Here is a 23,918-nt window from a genome sequence, read left to right as displayed (position 1 = left end):
CTAATTGAATATAATTTAATTAGATTTGGTTTGAGCTTGATTGGATCAAGTTCAATTGGTTTATTGGATAAGCCAAGTGCAAGGAAAAACTAGTCCTAGTTCAAATAGGACTTAGGTCAACCTAATTTCTAATTTGATTAAAAAATTAGATCAAATTTAAATTTAATTTAATCTGATTAAATTAAATTTTTAATTAGATTAAGATTTATTTTAATTGGATTGATTTGGTTTTGATTTGATTTGGTTTGAGAAACCAAATTTGAACAAGTCATAGATTGAATCCTAGTAAGACTAGGATTCTACCTTGCGCCACCTTAGCCCCCACGCCCACTCTCTCTTATCCTACGCCCACTCTCTCTTATTTTGTGTGACAAAATCCTCTCTCCCAAGTCTTCACGCATGTCCAAAACTTTCCTCTCTTTCTCTCTTATATGGAATATAATTGTGGGCCAAGTCAAAGTAGGAATTAGTTTGGATTTCAAATTCTATGAGATTGAATTTTAGGAAACCAAAACTCTTTTCTTATGGTGCTGATTTTATCCATATTTTTTTTGAAATTTTTGTGACTTTTATAGCATATAATATGTGCCCTTTGCTGGTGGTCCACGGCAGAAAAAGAAGGAGGGCACGCCCAAGAGTTGGGCGCCTCTTGTCTTGCCTTGTTTGGATAATCCTTGACTAGGTATTTGACCTAGACAAGGACTCTTCATATCTCTCTATTTAAAATGAATTTCTTCATAAAATTTTTGTGGAGCACAGAGCATTGAGAGGCCTTTGGGGCATCCAAAAATCAAAGAGAAAGAGTCTTGAGGCATGGAGATCTAATAGACACAAATCTAGGTATCTGGGTTAGAGCAAAGAGAAGAAGAAGAGGGTCTTCTTCTAGAGTTGCTGGGTTCATCTCTTTCCTTCCTCCATCTGTAAGTTTTTTAAGAGTGTCTCATCTAAAACTCCTTCTCCTACTTCTCATCTTTGGAAGAATCTAAATCAAGAAGAAGGAGGCATCTGATCGACCATCGAAGAAGGATCAGCTCAGTACTAGCATACTGTGCTGATTTCCTGGACCAAAACTTCTGATCGTGATTCATGGGCTCGTGTGGACGACTCCTAGAGGCTGAATGCGTATGCAGCTTGCAATATCATCCTCAAGTTCAGATTAGTAAAGTTAGAACGTCTAACTTACAAGGTAATAAATCTAATCTATTATATTTTACATACATTAGATGTAGTATAGAAACATGTTGATATGATCAACATGTAGTTCTTGCTTTTTATATTTTAATTTTTGATTTAATGCAATGTAATAATCATATAATAGGATCTTAGATCTAGAAATTCTCTATTTTTATAAGATAAATTTTGATTTATTTTAGTCTTCCGCTGTCTGATCTTGAAAAAATTTCAAGATCTAACCTTGAAACCCTAGATCTAGTTCCTTCACAGACATGGGAGGGTCTCTTCTGACAGTAGACATATGGTGCAATGAGTTTTCCACTTAGGATTTCAAACAGCTACCAGGCTTCATGCTCATTTTTCAGCATGAAGGTTCCACCACAAGATGCGTCAACCATTTGTCGGTGCTTCTCTAACAAGCCATCATAGAAGCACTAGACCAATTGTCTTTGGATACAGCATAGTGGGGGTATTTTCTAATCAGTTTCTTTAATCTCTCCCAAGTCTCATGAAACATCTTTTCATCCAACTAGAAAAAACTAGTTATGGCCTTTCTAATTGGATTAGTTTTTTCAATTGGAAAGTATTTTTTAAGAAATTCTCTCTACAGTTGATCTCAGGTTGAAATTATAATTGTATCCAACTATTTTAGTCAATATTTGGCTTTATCCTTCAGTGAGAAAGAAAATAATTTCAACCTAAGAGCATTGTCAGAGAAATTTTGAATTCTAATTGTTGAACAAATTTTCAAGAATTCATCTAGATGTCTGTATGGGTCCTCTTTAGTAAGTCCATAAAATGATAGGAGTATTTGGATGACACTTGGCTTGATTTCATATTGAACTGCCTCAACTAGAGGCACTAGGATGCAAGGAGAATAGGTATATGTGGAAGGAGTAAAGTACTCTCTTAAATGTCTAGGAGGATCAGTCTCCTGGTTTTGGTCCATGTTCCTGAGTTTGTTGGCTCTAAGGGTTCTTTCAATTTCAGGATCTAACAGTTGATCTCGTGAAAGAAGAGTGCCCTATAAGCCAATCGCAAGTGTGTTGCAATGAAACTTTTCTTTATAATTTTTCAACTTATAAAATGATATTTATTATTTGAGGTATTGATTCATCATATTAGCTGCATCTTATTATGTCTAAGATTATGATGAACCCTAAAGATTAGGACAAAAATTTTAGGAGATATGAATAGGTCATGCTAGTGAGATCTAAAATTCTAAAACCCTAAAACTCTAATCTTAAACATTTCTGATCGTAGGAGCATTGAGTCGAGGATCAATATTCCGGATAGACTAGCACATCCTATGTATGCTCGATAGAGAGGGTGGCAAATCTCACTAGCCACTTATGTGGGATACTAATATAAGGATGTGGGTACTCATTTGGAAAATGAATCCACTGAATTGACTCGATGAAAGAGAACATCTTATGGAAGCCTTACTTGCATGTCAAAGATGGTTCTCTAAGTGGGAGTTATGCAAGTGATCCTTAGACCTGAGACCACCATAGAATCTTGTGCACATGAACTCATATTTTGATTCATATCCAGACATGGCATTAAGACATGTGGGGTAGGTCAACATGGAATCGATCACTCCTAGTAAGAAGAGATCGCATCCTATGTATTCTCAATCCTAGATGACTTAGAAAAAGTCTTTTGACCAAAAATAAAAAGGAGATTAGAAAAAGTTTCTAATACTTCTTTATTGAGGTCATCATTGGTTAATTGAGAATTGATATAAATATGTGTTTGAGTTTGACATGATTCCATACTTATGAATATGTTCAGGGTGCAGGGATGATCGAAGGATTGAATTGCATGGTAACTTATCACTTTAGGATATATTTGATATTTTCATCAAAATTCTATATATTTTGGATAGTCATGATACATTGTTAGATGTCAATCTTGACTTATAAATTTTTGATCAAATTAAAGAGTTTAATTCGATCATCAATTAGAAATGATTATAATTGTTGAACTCGGGTTAGCTCGATTGGATCTAAATCGATTAGATTGAAATCTAATAATATTTGATCAACTTGCATTTGGACCTACTATCAGCTAGATGTGAAACTCAATGGGTCACACACATATAAAAATTGGCCAAGGACCCTTTTGAAAAAGCTTGATTGGAATTTTGGATTCAATCGGGGCTCCGGCAAGTATGCTAGCACGTGTGGAACCCTTGCTCCTTTGAAGATTAACTTGGTCTCATGTCTTACTCATTTATTAGTCTAATTTGATGGACATTTGGGTCAGGTCAAGCCATCTAGAAGTAGCTATAAAGAGGCACCATATCCGGTGTACACTCCAAATAACTAAGAGTCCAACTTAAGAAGGACTCTTGGCGCTAATATGCAGAATGCATGCGCACTTTATTTGTGGCATAGAGAAAGACTAAGAATCCTTTAGTTTTGGACCTCTATTTTTTATGTCAAGTATACCAGATGATGAGCTACCTAGTACACCTTTTGAAGTATGAAAAATCTATCAGATTATACATAAAAAAATTACTCGAAATATTGCTGCATGTGTGATAGGTTTTTCTGGATGCATGAAGGGATGTGAAGACTCCTTCTGTTTAGGGAGTCTTAAGCAACTTTTTATCTAATAATTTTTATGATAAGGATTAGTTTTAAGTGTTGATCATGTGGTAAAAATTTAAAAAATTATCAGATTAAGAAAAGTTGCTTTTCACACCCTTTTCTGGGTGTGCGCACGCACGACAGGGAGAAGGTGCTCGCACGTCTCTTCGATGAAGAATCCTTCTCACATATGAACTCTTATCTAAATAATGTGTCATTTGGTGATGGCCTTCCTATTTGAATAAAGGTTCATTTGGCAAAATTTTATGCTAATCTAATGTGTGAAGTGATGCAAAAAGCATCTTGTTCTGGGCATGCATGTGTGAGAAGGCAAGAATCGACGTATCACCCCCTGATGAGTCCTTCTGTTTAAGGACTTTCAGATAAGTGATACAAGGACTTGATAAACCTTTCTAGATGAGGTGTGCCTTCTCTGTTAGCACTCCATCTGGTGCTATAAATTTGGGATGGCGGATAGGGTGATCATTCAATTCTTACATCCCCTATCCACTCCCTCTCTTACAACTCTAGGTTTTAGGACAAGGCTTGTTCTTTTAAGACAAGCCTAATCCTAATAGCTCTAAGGGTTTAAGCGGTCTTAAAAAAGATGATCAAGTCCAATGGATGGTTTAGAAAGTTCAGACTCAGGTTTGGTGAAAGATCTGATCAATTAGTGGCTGGTTGAGTTCTACGGGCTAAAACTCTTGAAGCAAGGTGAAGGAGCGTTGTCCTAGGTTCAGTTTTTGTGTGGATCACCATTGGAGGGTGGACACTTAGATGCCTCATGAAAATTGGATTAGTGTTACAGGTATTCTTCTGATCCAAATTTATTTTATTATACTTTGATTGATATAGTCAAGGTTTCTGGGCATTGGGGTTTTCGGTGTATCGGATGTTTTGAATAAAAATTTTAAATATCTAATCCTTTTGCTACACCATCAGAACCCATCAGTGGTATCAGAGCCTACCTTGATCTATATAATCCAAGATTAGAATATTGTTTTGATTGTGATCAAACATAAATTTTTGGTTTGGTTCAAGTCGGATCAAAGGTTGAACCCGATTGAACATCCAAACCCTCACATGTCTTAAAAATATATTTTTAAATATAAAATATATGATGTATGTATAAAATCTTTTATAGTAGCTTAGTACTCTAATTGGGTTCATCACCAAGTCGTCTGATCATAAGAGCAAGTAGGGTTCAGAGATCCTCTCTTCCTATTCAATAGGGTACTCTTATGGCGTGTAGAGATGTTATTGTATTCAAGAAATAGGTCAACTACTGATTCATAATACTACGACTTAATATAATTTTTATGAGTACTTTAATGGTCTCAAGCACATCCTAAATCAATCACAATGATGCACTATTATAGTTATATCTTAATAATCATAACAACTAATCATAGCATCTATTCATATCTCTAAGATATGAAATCATAATCATTCAATATGATTATAACTAAGCATCTCAAGCATAAATATTTTGTATTCACGCATGTTATTAGAACTTCATGCATATATGATATGCTTGAGATGCTTAGTTATAATCATATTGAATGATTATGATTTCATATCTTAGAGATATGAATAGATGCTATGATTAGTTGTTATGATTATTAAGATATAACTATAATAGTGCATCATTGTGATTGATTTAGGATGTGCTTGAGACCATTAAAGTACTCATAAAAATTATATTAAGTCGTAGTATTATGAATTAGTAGTTGACCTATTTCTTGAATCGATTAATCAATTGGTGTTTAAGGAGTGTTTCAAGTGCGGTGGTTTTTTAATTAGTTTCGTTGCTGGTCTGACCAATTTTATTGGTGTTTAAGAAAAGCAATGGAGGGATCCCCACCAATCTTAATACTTTTCTGGCCAATTGGATTAGTTCGAATCTTGAATGAAGGTAGCTCAGTATTTAGAACACTACATATGCTTTTCTTCATGCTTAGTCAATATCCTATCAAAAACCATAGTATGTTTGTTGTGATATCCACAAAACTAGCTATGAGGATTGATGTGGGTTTGTCTTGGTGCATATCATATACTTTATAATATATTTGGATATATTGCTTTATTGTGATATTCACAAGGACAGTATTTTTCATATATGACTATATAGAAATGAAGAATCTGACTTAACTAAAAATACTATAGTTTATTGTGATATCCACAAGGCTATGAGTATTTTTAGAGGCAGGTTATGTTGAGAGTTGCATGAGATGTAATTAGATAGATTTTTTTCACCTTTAAACTCATTGAGATTTGTTGTGATATCCACAAGACTTTATTGAGGGATTAGGATCTCAACCCTATTAAGAAACCAGATTATGATTTTTTGTTTACCATAGGAGCGGGCTATGATATCTGATAAAATAGTGGGAGACACAGCTAGTTTAAAAGTCCTCATCTAGTTATGCATGTCAAACATGAGTGGTCTGCTTATACTATTATTCTTTATTTATGTAGATTTAAGTCTACATATGGCTTCTTTGTTTTCACTGCATAACATTATAAATATAAATATGTTGATCGATCCAACTCTGTAGATTGGTTGAGGAACTTGCAAAAAAGGTTCGTATCGAAGAAGAACTCCGATGTTCTGGATATTCCTGATATTGAGATGGTCAGTAATAACGAGAAGGCAAAAGATATCCATATGGATATTAGCTATTTATTTTGTGGCAAGTTTGGACATTGAGAGTATAATTGCAAGAATAATCTTGCAAGTTTAAAGCAAGATGCAATTATAGCACCAAAAGGTGTGTATATGATACAAACCTATTTTTTTTTTTATTGAGTAGCTCAGACTCTGATACTTGAGTATTAGATACCATCTATGGATCGCATATTTGTAATTCATTACAACGACTATAGAATATCAAAGGTCTAAAAAGAAGTGACCTCAAGCTCTATGGTGCAAGTGGAGAGTCCATTAGCGTAGAGGCTGTAAAAATCTATATGCTTGATTTGCCTTCGGACAAAATTTTATAATTAAAAGGCTGTTATTACATGTCAAAGATCATTAGAAACATTATTTCTATACCTTTATTGTAAAAACAAAGTTATGAAATAAGGCTAATGAAAAATAGATGCTCCATTTTCTTTTCTAATGAATATTATGACAGTAGTTATATTGATAACAATCTTTTAATTCATGCACTCAATAAAAATATTTTTTATATTGAAAGAAATATGAAAAAAAGAAAGAAGATGTGAATGTCACATATCTCTGGCATTGCCGCCTTGGTCATATTAGTGAGTCAAGGATAAACAAGTTATATAAAGAGAAATTCTTTGACCCGTATGATTATGAATCATTCGAAACTTGTGAATCTTGTCTCATGGGTAAGATGACCAAGACTCTATTTTTCTAAATATGGAGAGAGGATGAATGAGTTGTTAGCTCTGATACATATGTGGATCAATGACAACTCAGGCCAGAGGAGGATACTCCTATTTTATTATCTTTACAGATGATTTATCAAGGTTCGGATATGTGTATCTTATAAAACATAAATCTGAATCCTTTGATAAGTTCAAGGAGTATCAATGTATGATTGAGAAACAAACTGAAAAAAGTATCAAGGTTCTTCGATCTAATCGAGGAGAAGAATACTTATCTAGTGAATTTCTTGATCATCTTAAAAGTAAAGGTATTCTTTCTAAATGGACCCCTCCTTATACACCCCAGTTAAATGGTGTAGCAGAAAGAAAGATTTGCACTTTGATGGATATGGTGTAGTCCATAAAGTGCTTCACTGATCTCTCAATATCTTTTTGGGATATGTCCTAGAGACTGCCACATACACATTAAACAGGGTACCTTCAAAGTCTATTGCAAGCACACCATATGAGATATGCAAGGGAAGGAAGCCTAATCTTAAACATCTTAAGATTTGGGGCTGTCCTACTTATGTTAGAAATATTTTTAGACATAAACTTAGTGCTAGATCAGACAAGTATAGGTTTGCAGGGTATCCGAAGAAAACTAATGGATACTACTTCTACCACCCTACTGAACAAAAGGTGTTTGTTAGTAGGCACGCCACTTAAAAAATGAACTCATCCAAGAAGAAGGTAGTGAGAGGAATATTGAACTTACTGAAGTTTATGATTTACAAATCGATCCAGAAATACCAGTGGTTGGACCACAAGAAGATCCTCAATCAGAAATACCTAAAGATGAGGTATATCCACAATACACACCTCTCCGAAGGTCAGATAGAGTGCATCATGCACCTCTAAGATTTGATGATAATATGATCAACATCATTCAGGATGATGATCCACTGATCTATTCGGAAGCTGTCATGAGTAGAGACTCAGATAGATAGCTGAAAGCCATAAAATCTGAGATGGACTCGATGTATATCAACCAAGTATGGATCTTGGTTGATGCACCTAAGGGTGTGATCCCAATAGGATGCAAGTGGATCTTCAAGAAGAAGATCGGAGGAGATGGCCAAGTAAAAACCTACAAAACTGGTTGGTGGCAAAGAATTTCAGTCAAAGCTAAAGAATTGACTATGATGAAACCTTCTCACCAATGGCTATGCTCAAGTCCATCCGGATTTTGCTTGCTATAGCGGTATACTATGATTATGAGATCTGACAGATGGATGTCAAGACTATATTCCTCTATGGTAATCTAGAGGAAGAAGTCTATATGACTCAGCCAGAAGAATTTATCTCAAATGGGAGGGCAAATCAAGTATGCAACTTAAAGAGATCCATCTATAGATTAAAGCAGGCTTCGAGGAGCTAGAACATCTGATTTGATATAACAGTCAAAGAGTTTGACTTTATTAAAAAATAAAGATGAACCATGTGTGTATAAGAAAATAAGTGAGAGTGCTGTTCTCTTCTTAATTTTGTATGTCGATCACATACTGCTCATTGGGAATGATATCCCAATAATGTAATCAGTCAAGACTTGGCTATCGAATAAATTTTCTATGAAAAACTTGGATAAAGCATCCTATATACTGGGTATAAAGATCTATAGAGATAGATCTAAAAGGATGTTAGGCTTATCCTAGTTACGGTACATAGATCTCATATTAAAAAGTTTAATATGGAGGCTAGCAAGAGAGGTTACTTGCTTGCAAGTCATGGTATACGTCTCTCTAAGAAAATATATCCTAAGATATTAAAGAAAAGAAAGAAGATGAATGAAATCCCTTATGCTTTGGCTATAGGATTAATTATGTATGCCATGCTATGTACCAGGCCTGATGTAGCTTATGCTTTGGGCATAGCTATCGGATTTCAAGCTGATCCAAGGGAGGATCATTGAAAAGTGGATGAGCAAGTCAATATCAGGGTATATATTTACCTTAAATGATGGGGCAGTGAGTTGGAAGAGCTCCAAACAGCAGATAGTATCTGGCTCAATTATTGAGGCAGAGAACATCGCTGCTAGTGAAGCCATTAAAGAAGCTGTCTGGATGAAGAAATTCATCATAGATTTAGGAGTCATTCCTAAGAATGAAGGACCAGTGTCACTCTATCGTGATAACACTGGGGCAAAGGAACCTAGGTCTCATTATAGATCCAAGTACATCCTCAGACGCTTCTATCTCGTTAGAGACAAGATGTTGTCCTTGAATGAGTAGATAGAAAGAACAATATAACAGACCCATTCACTAAGGTCATAAATTCTTTATTTTTTGATTTGATTTCAAGTAGATGATCATAAATTCTTGATTCCAGATCTATATCATGAGACTTGATTCCTAATTTGTTAGTTAATTTACACTCTATTTTCTTTTCTTTTTGCGATTATGTTTTTGTAGTAGATTTCAAGATAGGATTAGTGGTTTTTTTAGATTAGACCCATTTATTAAACAAGCTAAACATGTTTGATTATCTATTTATTAATTATAACATGTTCATATTTGAATTCTTCACCTATTTAGTAAATAAGTCAAGTTTAGAGTTTGAGATTTTCTTTGATCCAACCTAGATCTAACCCGATCCATATATGATCCAACCTGAGATGATTGCCAATCCCAGGTATGTGGCATGCCAAAAGATCCTCCTCGAACAATATACCCTAGTGACCTTACAAAAGGACTTTTATCCTCAAATCAAAAAGGCCAAAATCATAAAACATGAAAAATTCTTGCCTCAAGTTATTTTCTAGGCTTGGCTCACCCTCTGCACCTCTCTATAAAGTGCTCTTATCCCTCAACTGGTCGAGCTACAGCAAAGGCCCTACTGAACCATGATCTTTTTTGTAACTAAAATAGTGCAGCCAGATTTGAGAATGACTGAGAGAACTTTGCAGGTTCTTCAATTGTTGGCTCATCCAGCTTAATCGTGACCTCCAAGTCTTCTCCACCATCGACAACAATGACCAAGAAGTTAATAATGACGACATAGATGAAGAAGAGAACCATCTTCATGTTCTAACGGACAAAGTGGTGGGAGACAATGAGTACTACTTCCGTGCCAAGTTAGCCTTGGCACAACACGACATGTTCTCTGTATCAATTTAACACCTTATTTATAAAGACTAGCTAGAAACTGTTATTTAGGATCTTTAGTCCTATATAAGTACCGAAGATTTGCCTCATGCATAGTTGATTATGGATTATATGCATGCCTACACGAGTCCTCACATACTATCCTAATTTAAATATTAGTATCCTCGCTAGACTAAGGATCTAACTCATTCAAATCCAATCATGAGTATTACTACTATAAATCTAAGTACATATATCACAATCAACTCATGGTTAACCCAAATAAGCTTGTGTTGTGACATCTCCTAATCCACATGGACTTTGAGTTAGTTCGCGCTAATATAATTTGTGCCAACCAAAAATATTTCACTCAAAAAATGTAGCTAAAAAATATTATTTAGATTTTTTAGCCTTATACAAGTATCCACGACCAAACTAATGTATACTTGATGTGAGACTAAATATATATCCCTATGGATCCCGATATCCCCTCCTAACCAAGAACCTCTTCCTCTAAGCTAGTGGATGGCGGCCCACCATCGCCTTCCAACTTCTATACTTTGACAATGATCTTCAGCTCAATTCACCATTCACCTAAAGAGTCCTTCCAACCAGGCTCTCATCTAAGCAACTAGAGAGACTGGACCTGCTCTAGAGGAAGATCATAATGTAGGAAATTTAGTCTGAGTGCAGAAATGAACGTATCTCCAGCTATCGTTGTTCAAGCTCAATCGAATGAATAATTCAAAAAGTTGCGAAAAGTACCAAAAAGTGAATCTTTAGACGAATCTACCTTGTTTTTATCCTGTAAAAAAGTATTGTAAAGAGTACTTTTAGTCTATACCAGAGGATTTCGAAAGCCTATACTTGATGGAGAATCACCGACTATATTTATAGGTTAGACTAGAGACTCTTTTAGATTAATATAATTTCTTTCTTCCATCAAGCACAACTACAATCGTAATAGAATTTTTATTTTAACTTAAGTTTATTTTTATTTAAAAAAAAATTAAATATTTATTATCATCTTAATTATCTTAAATTATCTTTAATGATAAAGTTACAAATGCATCTCATTAAGTCCTCAACATTTGGGAGGTGTACAACACATCAACAAAAAAACAAAAATACTAGAGAGGAGGCTGCAGCCCAGGAGTCCGTCATTGGGACCTATATGGTGGGCCTCTCGTGTTCCATGATAGAGGGTGGAGTAGTGGCGGAGGTGATTGAGGGAGGAGATGGGGGAAGTGTTGGAGAGAGCATACCGTCCGAGGTTGGAGACTATCAGGGGGGTGGTTGAGGTTCTCAGGTAGTGGAGCCAAACATCATACTTGTAGTTGCATGCTCGCTAAATGGATGACCAATACCAAAGCAGCTATATAATCGCCATCCTATGATATATAAAGGCGATTGGTTTTGGTGCAAGTGGGAGATTAAAAGAAGAGTGCCCTATAAGTCAATCGCAAGTGCATTACGATGGAATTTTTCTTTATAATTTTCCAACTCATGAAATGACATTTATTATTTGAGATATTGATTCATCATATTAGTTGCATCTTATTATGTCTAAGATTATGATAAACCCTAAAGATTAGGGCAAAGATTTTAGGAGACATGAAGGGATCATGCTAGTGAGATCTAAAACCCTAAAATCCTAATCTTAAACATTCCTGATCGTAGGAGCATTAAGTCAGAGATCAATGTTCCGGATAGACTGGCATATCCTATATATGCTCGATAGAGAGGGTGGCAGATCTCACTAGCCACTTGTGTGGGACACTAATACAAGGATGTGGGTACTCATTTGAAAAATGAATCCACTGAATTAACTCGATAAAAGAGAACATCTTATGGAAGCCTTACTTGCATGTCTAAGATAGTTCTCTAAGTGGGAGTTGTGCAAGTGATCCTTAGACCTGAGACCACCATAAAATCTTATGCACATGAACCCATATTTTGGTTCATACCCACGCATGGCATTAAGACATGTACGGGATGTTCTGGATATGGTGGAGTGTATATAGAGGTTGTGAGTAGGTCAACATAGAATCGATCACTCCTAGTAAGAGGAGATCGCATGCTATGTATTCTCAATCCTAGATGACTTGAAAAAAATCTTTTGGCCAAAAGCAGAAAGAAAATTAGAAAGAGTTTCTAATACTTCTTCATTGGAGTTATCATTGGTTAATTGAGAATCGATATGAATATATATTTGAGTTTGACATGATTCCATACTCATGAACATGTTCAGGGTGCAGGGATGATCGAAGGATTGAATTGCATGATAACTTATCACTGAAAGATATATTTGGTATTTCTACTAAAATTTTATATCTTCTGGTTAGTTATGATACGTTGCTAGATATCAATCTTGACTTGTAGATTTTTTATCAAATTAAAGAGTTTAATTTGATCGTCAATTAGAAAGGATTATAATTGTTAAACTCGGATTAGCTCGATTGGACCTAAATTGATTAGATTGAAATCTAATCAAATTTGATCAACTTACACCCGGACCTACTGCCAGCTAGATGTAGAATCCAATGGGTCACACACATATAAAAATTGGCCAAGGATCCTTTTAAAAAAGATTGATTGGAATTTTAGATTCATTCATGGCTCCGATAAGCATGCTAGCACATGTGGAACCCTTGGTACTTTGGAGATTAATTTGGTCTCATGCCTTGCTCATTTGCTAGCCCAATTTGGTGGGCATTTGGATTAGGTCAAGCCACCTAGAAGCAGCCAAAAAGAGGTACCATATCTGGTGTACACACCAAATAACTAAGAGTCCAACTTAGGAAGGACTCTTGGCACTAATATGCAGAATGCATGCGCACTTTATTTGTGGCTTAGAGAAGGACTAACAATCCTTCAGTTTTGGATTTCTATTTTTAATGTCAAGTATATCAGATGATGAGCCACCTAGAACACCTTTTGAAGTATGAAAAATCTATCAAATTATGCATGAAAAAATTGCTCGAAACATTGCTGTGCGCGTGATAGGTTTTTCTTGACGTGCGAAGGGATGTGAAGACTCCTTCCATTTAGGGAGCCTTAAGCAACTTTTTATCTGATAATTTTTGTGATAAGGATCAATTTTAAGTGCTGATCATGTGGTAAAAATCTAAAAAATTATCAGATTAAGAAAGGTTGCTTTTCACACCCTTTTCTGGGTGTGCGCATGCGTGACAGGGAGAAGGTCCTTGCGCGTCTCTTTGGTGAAGTCCTTCTCACATATGAACTCTTATCCAAATAATATGTCATTTGGTGATGGCCTTCCTATTTGAATAAAGATTTATGTGGCAAAATTTTATGCTAATCTGATGTGTTAAGAGATACAAAAAGTATCTCATTCTGGGCATGCGTGCGTGAGAAGGCAGGAGTCGACATATCACCCCCTGAAGAGTCCTTTTGTTTAAGGACTCTCAGATAAGTGATACGAAGACTTGATATACCTTTTTAGATGAGGTGTGCCTCTCTGTTAGCATCCCATCTGGTGCTATAAATTAGGGATTGCAGATGGGGTGATCATTCAATTCTTACATCCCCTATCCACTCCCTCTCTCCCTCTCTTACAACTCTAGGTTTTAGGACAAGGCTTGTTCTTTTAAGACAAGCCTAATCCTAATAGCTCTAAGGGTTTAAGAGGTCTAAAAAAAGGTGATCAAGTCCAGTGGATGGTTCAGAAAAGTTCCGACTTAGGTCTGGAGGAAGATCTAATCGATTGGTGGCTGGTTGAGTTCTAGGAGCTAGAACTCTTGAAGCAAGGTGAAGGAGCGTTGTCTTTGGTTCAGTTTTTATGTAGATCACCGTTGGAGAGTAGATACTTGGACACCTCATGAAAATTGGATTAGCATTACAGGTATTCTTCTGATCCAAATTTATTTTATTATACTTTGATTGATATAGTTAAGGGTTTCTGGGCATTGGGTTTTCGGTGCATCGGATGTTTTGAATGAAAATTTTAAACACCTAATCCTTTCGCTGCACCATCGAAACCCATCATCTCGAGTTGCAATGAGCGACGTCTTAGCATAAACCCTACAATTTATATCTTAGAGCAAACACAAGTAATTTCAATTTTTTTATATTTTTTTTGGATTTTTAGATATAAATAAAAGAAGATGATGAAAGAAATTCTAAAGATAAGAGCCTATTGAGTCTTAAATCTAAGTAGATGCGAAGAATTTAAGTTAGATTAGATATTTTCAATCAACAATCAAGTGTGTCAATCAATTCTAGCTATCGATTGTCTTAGATCTAGACAGCTCCTAACTATCAAGATCATCTTCGAGCACTTCAAGTAGTAGACTAGCCACTCAATAGGCTAGGTAAACGTAAGGTTGGTAGGGGTCCCCCTGTTGTTTTTCTTAGACACCAACTGAGTTGGTCAGATAAGCGAATGAAACTAATTAATGAACCATCTTTCTTCGAGACGTAATCCCTAAACTACTTTTCTAGACACCAGTTAAACTGACTAATCCTAATCCGATCCAACTCTTAGGGTTCCTTGTCCTATTGAGCTCGAGACTCCATAAGGGCTAATGTTTAATTGATTTTAGGTTAAAGGCTTAGGTTAATACAAATACAGGATGAAGGTTTGTGGGCCAAAGAAGGGTGATAAAATCTTCACATTATGTTGATTAAGATTTTGCCCTTAACATATTTTATGAAATTATGCAATGTAAAAAAAAAAGTATCCAAATTTGGTGATTAATCAAGATTAAATTAATTTATTTTTTTTTTAAGTTTTATGATTAAATATCTAATTTTTTAAATAGTTTATGAGATGTCAGTGTAAAGATTTGGTTGATTTTGCAAAAATATAAGTTTGACTAAGTTAACTAGACAAGTTAGAAAGCAAATAAAAGATAGAAAGCAAATATAGCAAATATATTTTCTTTTTATTTTTTTGAATTTTTTTTATAGAATAAAAGAGTAAAAGACAAGCTGAAAAATAAAGTAATTAAAGTAAGGATAAAAAAAAGTAAAGCAATTAAATAAGAAAGCAATAAATTAAAGAAAGTAGTAAATAGATTTTTTTTGTGGATTTTTATAACTCAAAATAACTAAAAAATGATCTCTGATAATGGTGCCAAAATTTGATCACTGTTATAGACATCAAAAATAAATCACTAACTCAAAATTATGTAGATAGTAATGAGTCAGATTCGTATCCATAGCAATTGCATTGTTACGGTTGAGTTGTTTTAATCTTAAATTGAAGATGAATAGAAATTGATTAATTATAAGACTACTAAATAAGCAAGCAAGAAAATAAATAACTTAACTAAAGATTAAATTCAAATATGAAAAAAGTTCTCAAGATCTCCACTATTTTCTTGTTTGACAGTTGGTATCCTTCTTAACATGCCTTTGCTTTGATATCTAAACAATAAAGATATAGCCTATCTTAGAAAACATGGCCAGTATCCATTGGATCATGGTCTGTCCCTTAAAGTTATAAGCTAGTCTAAATTATCTAGATACAAAAAAGAGATCTTTATCTAAAGATAATCTATCCCAAGAGTACGACCTGTATCCATAGATCATAGCTCGTCCCAAGATCATAGATTATTCTAGATTAAAAACTTATGTAAAGAATATAAAGATACAAAAATATAAATAAATAAAATTGATCTTCATTGCATATTAAAGAAGAATACATAAAATCTCACAACAAAATGCACTATCAAAATAAAATTACAGAGATCTCCTGAGATGTGGTTGTCTAGCCGGCCATCGAAAGATTCTTCACCACGATCTGCTTCTTGGACTCTAAAGATTCTTTTTCTCAAAATTAGAGAAGATCTTCAACAGTAAGAGGAGGAGATTTGGTGGAGAATAAGCTAAGGAAAGTGGGTTTGGAAGAAATTGAAAGGTGGAAGAGGGTTGCTGAAATTTTTAGACTGCAATCTGTAGGATTGGAAAATAGAGAAAGATTTGAAGAACTTTTTAGAGGTTTTTGGATGTGAGATTTTTATGGTTTGTAGGGGACTGATGGAGGTTTGGGATGGCAAAGTTTGAAGAAAAACGGTTATACCTATGGCCAGTTAAAAATCTAGGAAAATAGGATTGGTGCTAAAAAGGGCTATGGCATGGAACCTAAGGCTATGGAGATTTGGATGTGGGGAAGGCTTATTGGTATGGAGAAGGCTGATAGATCCTTAAAGGAGGCCTTGAGGTCTTATTTATAGAGTGGGGAGTGGTCTTTTAGGATTTAGAGATGTGAGTTAAGAAAGAAAAGAGAGGTGATAGCATGAATAAGGACCTTTAGATCAAACATCTTGCTTCTCCTCCATTGATCAATAAGTCATGTTCACCCTTGATCTTCATGAAGAGTGATCTTTTAATCTGAACCCTTGATATTTAAGTCATGTTCATACTTGATTTCATTTATCTTCTAATCTGGATCCTTGATTGGAGAGATTGCTTTTTGATCTTCGATCTTTAAGTCGCGTTCACACTAGAATACAAGCTGATTGCCTAATTTACTCGAATCTAATCTGATTTGAGTCTAATTTGAATCGTATAAATTCAAACTCCTAATTACCTATAAAATAGACTAAGAGCATCAAATTTTAATAAATAAAAAGTAATTAAATAGAATTATATATCTCTAGTGATTTAATTCAAGTATTCATCACAAGCCAATCGCGTTAGAAATGTGATGAAACTTTTTTTTGTAAATATTCCAACTCATGTAATAACATTATTTATTTATCAAATAAATGAGGCATGATTCATCGTTATAGCTACATCTTATTATATTTAAGATTATGATGAACTCCATAGATTAGGATAATAATTTTAGAGCCATGAAGAGTTCATGCCTGTGAAACCTAAAATTCTAATCTAAAACATTCCTTATCAAAGGAACATTGAGTCAGAGATCAATGTCCCGGATAAATCGGCACATTCTATGTATGCTTGATGGTGAGGGTGGCTAATTTCACAAGCCACTTGTGTGGAACATTAATACAAGAATATAGGTGCTCATTAGAGAATGAGTTTACTAAATTGACTCATCGATAGAGAATATCTTATGAAGCCTTACTTGCTTATCAAAAGATGGTTCTCTAAGTGGGAGTTGGCAAGTGATCCTTGGACCTAGACCATCATAGAATCTTGTACACATGAATCCATATTTTGATTCATACTCAGACAAAATATTGTGACATGTATAGAATGTTCTGGATATAGAAGAGTATATATGGAGGTTGTGAGTCGGTCAACAAGGAATCGATCACTCCTAGTAAGAGGAGATGACATCCTATGCAGTCTCATCTCTAGATGACTCAAAAAGTCTTTGGTCAAAGCATAATGAAGATTAGAAATAATTTTTAATACTTCATCATTAGAGTCATCACTGATTGATGAAGAATCAATATGAATATGTGTTTGAGCTTGATATGATTCCATACTCATGAACATATTCAAGATGCAGGATGACCGAAGGATTGAATTATACAATAACTCACCACTGAAGGATATATTTGATATTTTATTAAATTTTATATTTTTTGGATAGTCATGATATATTGCTAGACGTCAATCTTGACTTGTAGGTTTGATCAAAATAAAGAGTTTAATTCAATCGTCAATTAGAAAGAGTTCTAATTACTGAACTCGGGTTAGTATAGTTTGGATCTTAATCGATTAGAAAGAGTCTAATCAAGTTAGATCAACTTGTATCTGAATCTACTGGTGGCTAGAAGTGAAATCAATAGGTCACACACATAAAGAAATTGAACAAGGACCCATCTGATATGGTTGATTGAAATTTTGAATCCAATCGAATTCCTGATAAGCATGCTAGCACGTGTGGAAACCCTAGCTCCTTGAATCGGATTCGATTTGGTTCAAATCTTACTTCTAAATCAAATCAAATTAAGCCATGGGCTAATTTGATTTTGGATCTAGGTGGGCAGTCATTGGATGGTCCCACATAACCTTGTGGGAAGCCATAACCAAGAGTCCAAGCTTGGTTGGACTCTTGATGTGCTAGAAAGGAGGGGCACATGCCTTCTCTAATTTTAGCATGCAGAAGGACTAAAGTCCTTTTGCTTTGGGTCTCTGATCCATATGGAAACTTGATCAATGCCCCATCCTTCTTGGCATTGTTTTTAATGCATGAAATGGACTCAATTTGGCATGGAGAAATGTTGGAAAGGAGTTGGCGCATGCGCAAGCATGATGAGATCATGCAACTCCTCAGATGAAGACTCCTTTTGCCAAGGGTAGAAGGGGCACCCCTTATAGATAAACCTACCATTTTGAATCCTTATTCAAATAAGGATAAATATGGCATATTTTTAGATTTATCTAATTTGGAAATAGATGCCAAAGTGCCTATTGTAGGCCGCATGTGCAAAGAGGAAAGAAATCACATGACTCATCATGTGAAGAGTCCTTCTGCCATAGGGCAGAAGGAGACATCTTTATTAAATAAAATTTACCATTTAAATTCAAAATCAAGTGAGGATACACATGAAAAAGTTTCAGATTGATCTGATATATGGAAGGATGCCTAAGGGACTCTTGAATGCAGCATGTGCGTGGGGAAAGGTGAGGGGTCGTGATCCTTGAAAGAGTCCTTCTGTTTGAAGGCTCTCTTCCTCTGACATACAACCTACTTTGGGGATGTGAGGAAGAGTTGTGACCCTTCCTCACATGCCCCCTTATCACCTATAAAAAGCCCATGGTGCTGGGTTTCAAAGGCATTCCAAAAATATCTTACCGAGTTCCTTCCTAAGTCAAGACAAGACTCTCTCCTATCTCCAATTTTAGGAAAAGGCTCTTATCCTTAAGACAAAGCCTAATTCTGGTCCAGACAAAGGTTAGGAAGGTTCTAAAAGATGAAAGAATAGTGTCCTATAAGTCGATCGCATGGGGATGCGATGGAACTTTTCTTTATTATCTTCCTGCTCATTTGCATGATATTAGTTATTTTATTTATATAAGGTATTATGTTTTATCATTTGCTATATCATTTTTTATATGATTATGATAAACTCCATAGATTAAGACAATGATTTTAGGGCCATGATGAGATCATACTAGTGAGACCTAAAATCTTAATAGCCCTAATCTAAAATATTTTTAGTCGTAGGATCATCAAGTTGGAGATCGATGACTCTGGTAAGACTGGTACATCCTATGTATGCTCAATGGAGAGGATGGTTGATCTCACAATCACTTATGTGGTGACACTAATACAAAGATGTAAGCGCTCATTAGAGAATGAGTTCATTGAACAGACCCGCAGAAAGAACATCTGATGGAGCCTTACAGCTTGTCAACATATGGTTCTTTAGTGGAGTGGTGCATGTGATCCTTTGACCTGAGATCACCATGGTACCTTGTGTGCATGGACCCTTACTTTGGTTTATTCCCTAGCACACCACTTTAAGATATGTGTGGGATATTCTGGATATGGTAAAGTATGCATGAAGATTGTGAGTAGTCAATAAGGAATCGGTCACTTCTTGTAATAGAAGAGAACATCCTATATGATCTCATAGGATGGTGACTCTAGAAGTCCCTGGCCAGAGCAGGAATGAACAGTAGAAATGGTTTCTACTGGTTCATCAATTGAATTATCATCACCAGATTGAGATACATATAGTTAGGTATTTGAGTTTGATATATTTCCATACCCATAGCCTTTCCAAGATATTACGTGATCGAAGGATTGAATTGTACGGTAACTCACCATGAAAGGATAATTTTGATATTTCTATCAAATTCTAAATCTTTTGGATAGTCATGACACATTATTAGATATCAATCTTGACTTGTGGACTCTCTAGAATTAAAAAGGTTTAATTCAAAAATCAATTAGGAAGAGTCCTAATTGATTGGGATTCTTGAGCTGACTTAATCCAATTGGATTAGGATTTGGTCGAGAGTTTGGGTCCACTACTGGCTAGATTTAGAATCCAATGGGTCACAGACAATAAAAATTTGATCTTGATCCAATCAATTTAAATTTATTATAAATTCAATAGGTTAATTAAATTACTAGCACATAAATTAACCCAAGTTCCCAATTGGGTTCATTGCAAAGGTGTTTGTACTAACCTAGTCTTGTTGCCTTGACCTAATGTGATTAGGTTTGAACCATTTAATTAATTAATTAATTAGTTTTATCTGATTTTGTGGAAGTATTCCACATGGAATCAACCACCTCCACGCCAAAATCCACACCCAAATAATTTTGCACGCCCCATTTATTTTGTGTTAAGAAAGGAGAGTCCTTTAATACTCCTCTTAATTTCATTACATGTTCCACTTGTCCCTTATTTTATGCACCATATGATGATGCCTAGAGACTGTGGGCATGAAAGATTTGGGGGAGTCCTTCTCTTGGAAGGATCTCTATGCCAAATATTGAAGGGACACCTCCTTTATTTTGGGCATTGAAGTGGAAGAGTCCACTTCACTTGGGACTCTTTATTTCTCCTTCATTCCACACGTTTTCTTCCCTCCACCGACCATATGATGGCTTCTAGGATAATGTTGGCATAGAAGTGGAAGAGTCCTTCTACTTGAAGGCTCTTCCACACCCAATAACTTCTATATATTAATTGGTCCTTTATGAGAAGTTATGGACGGCACATAGGATGTGTTAGCGCCAAACATTTATTTCTCCCTAAATCTCTTCTTTATTACATGCCAATTTTTTTGAGACCTGAGAAAGAAGAGTCCTTCTGCTCCTTGACTTCTCTAAGCCACATCTTAATGTGGTAATTTAATTTTAACTTGTGGAGGAGTTGGGATGCCAAGAGTTGGCACCCCTTGGAGGTTGTTTGGGGCACCTTGGTTACCTATAAATAGGGGATGCTACAACCAGGTTCCACATCCCTTTTTGGCTGAGAATTGGCGTGAGGATGAGAGAAAATTGAGAGAAAAATATCTGGATAAAGACAAGGATAAGGGAAGGAAAAATAGAAAAGAAAAGAAGAAGAGAAATGGAAAGTACGAGATACTTGTCCAAAAAGCAGATTGTTCATGTCTTAAACATAAAATCTAATTAGAGTATGGTTTGATACTTTGGGAAAGAATTTTTAGAGTAGTCCTAGTGGAGGTCATGAAGGCAAACAACTGCAACCCGCTCTTGCGAAGGACGGTCGGCAGTATACTTGCGAAGAAGGCTGCAGCACCATGATAAGTTGGGAAGGGCCCTGATCAATCCTGTGTCGATCACCATTGGAGGGCTTCTGCTTTGGAGTCTCATGGAGATCTCAAAATCACCAGTTCATGGTCTTCATGGTGGTATAAGACTTCTGGTTTTCTCCTCATATGCTTGATTTTGTGATTTGATTGTAATCGTCAAGGGGTTCATAGGATTTTTGAGTTTTGGTGGATGAGTTTAATTGTTAAACTTAGTTTTTATTATTGTATGCATGTTAAAAAATTTTGAAATCTATATTCTACTGCATCATCGAAACCCAACAGTGGTATCAGAGCTACCCTTGATAGATTCTATCAAATTTTATGTTATTTTTGTGATATGGATTGATCCAGTTCGAACTATGTCAAAATTAATTTTTTTGATTGATGTTTCTTTGATGTTTTTGATGCATGTTTTATTAATGATAAAGTGTTATCATTCCATGATCAAACTTTGGATATGAAATTCTATGGTCTATTGACTTGTGTGACAAGTATAATTTAGATCCATGATCTAATTTTTGATGGAATTGAAATCCAGTGCATGTGATGCGCAGGGGTCTTGGAATGTTATATATGGATGTACATTGTCAAGAATTAAGGTTTTTGTATTTGATATATTTTCTTAAGATCTAAGGGCTGACCACTATGTTATTGGGCACTCATCATAGTGCGTCGACCATCTTGGTTGTTGTCCGAGGTATGCGTGGGGTCAAAAAATTTTGATCATGAAAAAAGATACATCAAACATTGATTAGGATTTTTTTCGATGGATTGATTTTACTATAATTCATTGTTCTAATATGATTAGAGTTTATTGATTATAGATTAAATCAACATTTTGTTCTAATTTGATTAGAAGTCATGTTTAATTTTGGTTAATCAAATTATCATTTATCTAATTAGATTAGGGTTTGAGTTATGGGTGACTGAATCTGAGTTAACCTAATTGAATTAGGTTTAACTTAAGAATTGATCAACCTAACTCATATGGATGATAAATGATTGTCTAATATTGAACTTTGGGTCAAGTGTTGAACCCGAATCAAAAACCCTAGATGGGTCCAATACCCATGTACTTAAACATATTTATTGACGTATATTTAAATGATATCGCAATTCAAATAACATGAGTTGTTTGTTATAATATTTTATAATTATTATAAAATATTATAGTGATTTGTTATGGACTATGAAATATCTATGTGATGGATATATGCTTGAATGCTTTTTTGTTGGTTGATTATATTAATGCATCTGCAAGAGTTGCAATAGGGGTTGCGTATCTCGATGCATTATATCATCAGCTATCCCTCTCTTTTCTATATTCTCAACTGTTGATTGAGATTTTTATATAATAATATAAAATTATAGAAAAAAATTATTTGAGAATAGATTGAAATTGTTTCATTCTATTTCAAATAAAAGATTAAGCATTCATGGTTGACTTCATGGTGATGAAGACTAGACTACCAGGCATTTAGAGAGCAGAGGTGTATCAAGATTGACCATGAGATGGTTCAATCTATAATGCATCTAGGGTCTGACCCAAAGATCATCCTGTGGCTCGGATAATTTTTCCAAAAGCCCATAACTTTTGTTTTCCTTAATATGCTCTTACATACTGGTAGTTAGTATTTTAATTTTCATAGCATATGATACATGTTGTAAATATTTAGGATGTGCATGAGAACTAAGTCGCTCAGTTAAATTATATTAAGTCTTAATGACAAAGAGTTAAGAATACTATCCATGCCTTCCTTCATGCTAAGTCACTATTATGTCAAGAACCATAATAGGCTTGTTGTGCTATCCACAATGCTTGCTGTGTGGACTGACTTAATACTGTCTTAGTGCATAATGAAGCTAATTGCATTTAGCTCATACTAAGTTAATAGAGTATATCAAGAATTGTAGTGAGTTTGTTGTGCTATTCACAAGACTTGCTATAGTGATTGGTATGATGTTGACCTAGTGATGCTTATGGTATATTTAGTAGTGTTGTCTTGTTTTACTATCCACAAAGGTAGTATTATTCAGATATGACCATATAGAATTGAAAGGTATAACTTAACTAAAATACTAAAGTTTGTTATGCTATCTACAAGACTATAAATATTTTAGAGGTAAAAGTTTGTTGAGAGTTACATGGGATGTAATTAGTAAAGAGAGTTATTTACCTTTGAACTCATAGAAGCTTATTGTGCTATCCACAAGATTTTTTATGAGGAATTAGAATCTCAATCCCACTAAAAAACTTCATGATAAGATTCTTTGATTTCATACTTGAGGGCTATGAAATTCATTAAAAATAGTGAGAGACACAATTAGATAAAAATTCTCATCTAACTTGTGCATGTCATCATAAGTAGTCCTATTATGTTCTAATATACAAATTTGCATCCTTACTTTCACTTCTTAGGATATTTTTTAAATTGACCGAATATCATAGAATGGTTGAGGAATAGAAGGTGAAGAATATCTTTACTATAGG

This window comes from Elaeis guineensis, chromosome 11 (genome assembly GCF_000442705.2).
Source record: "Elaeis guineensis isolate ETL-2024a chromosome 11, EG11, whole genome shotgun sequence".
NCBI lineage: Eukaryota > Viridiplantae > Streptophyta > Magnoliopsida > Arecales > Arecaceae > Elaeis > Elaeis guineensis.
This window is presented reverse-complemented; position numbering follows the sequence as displayed.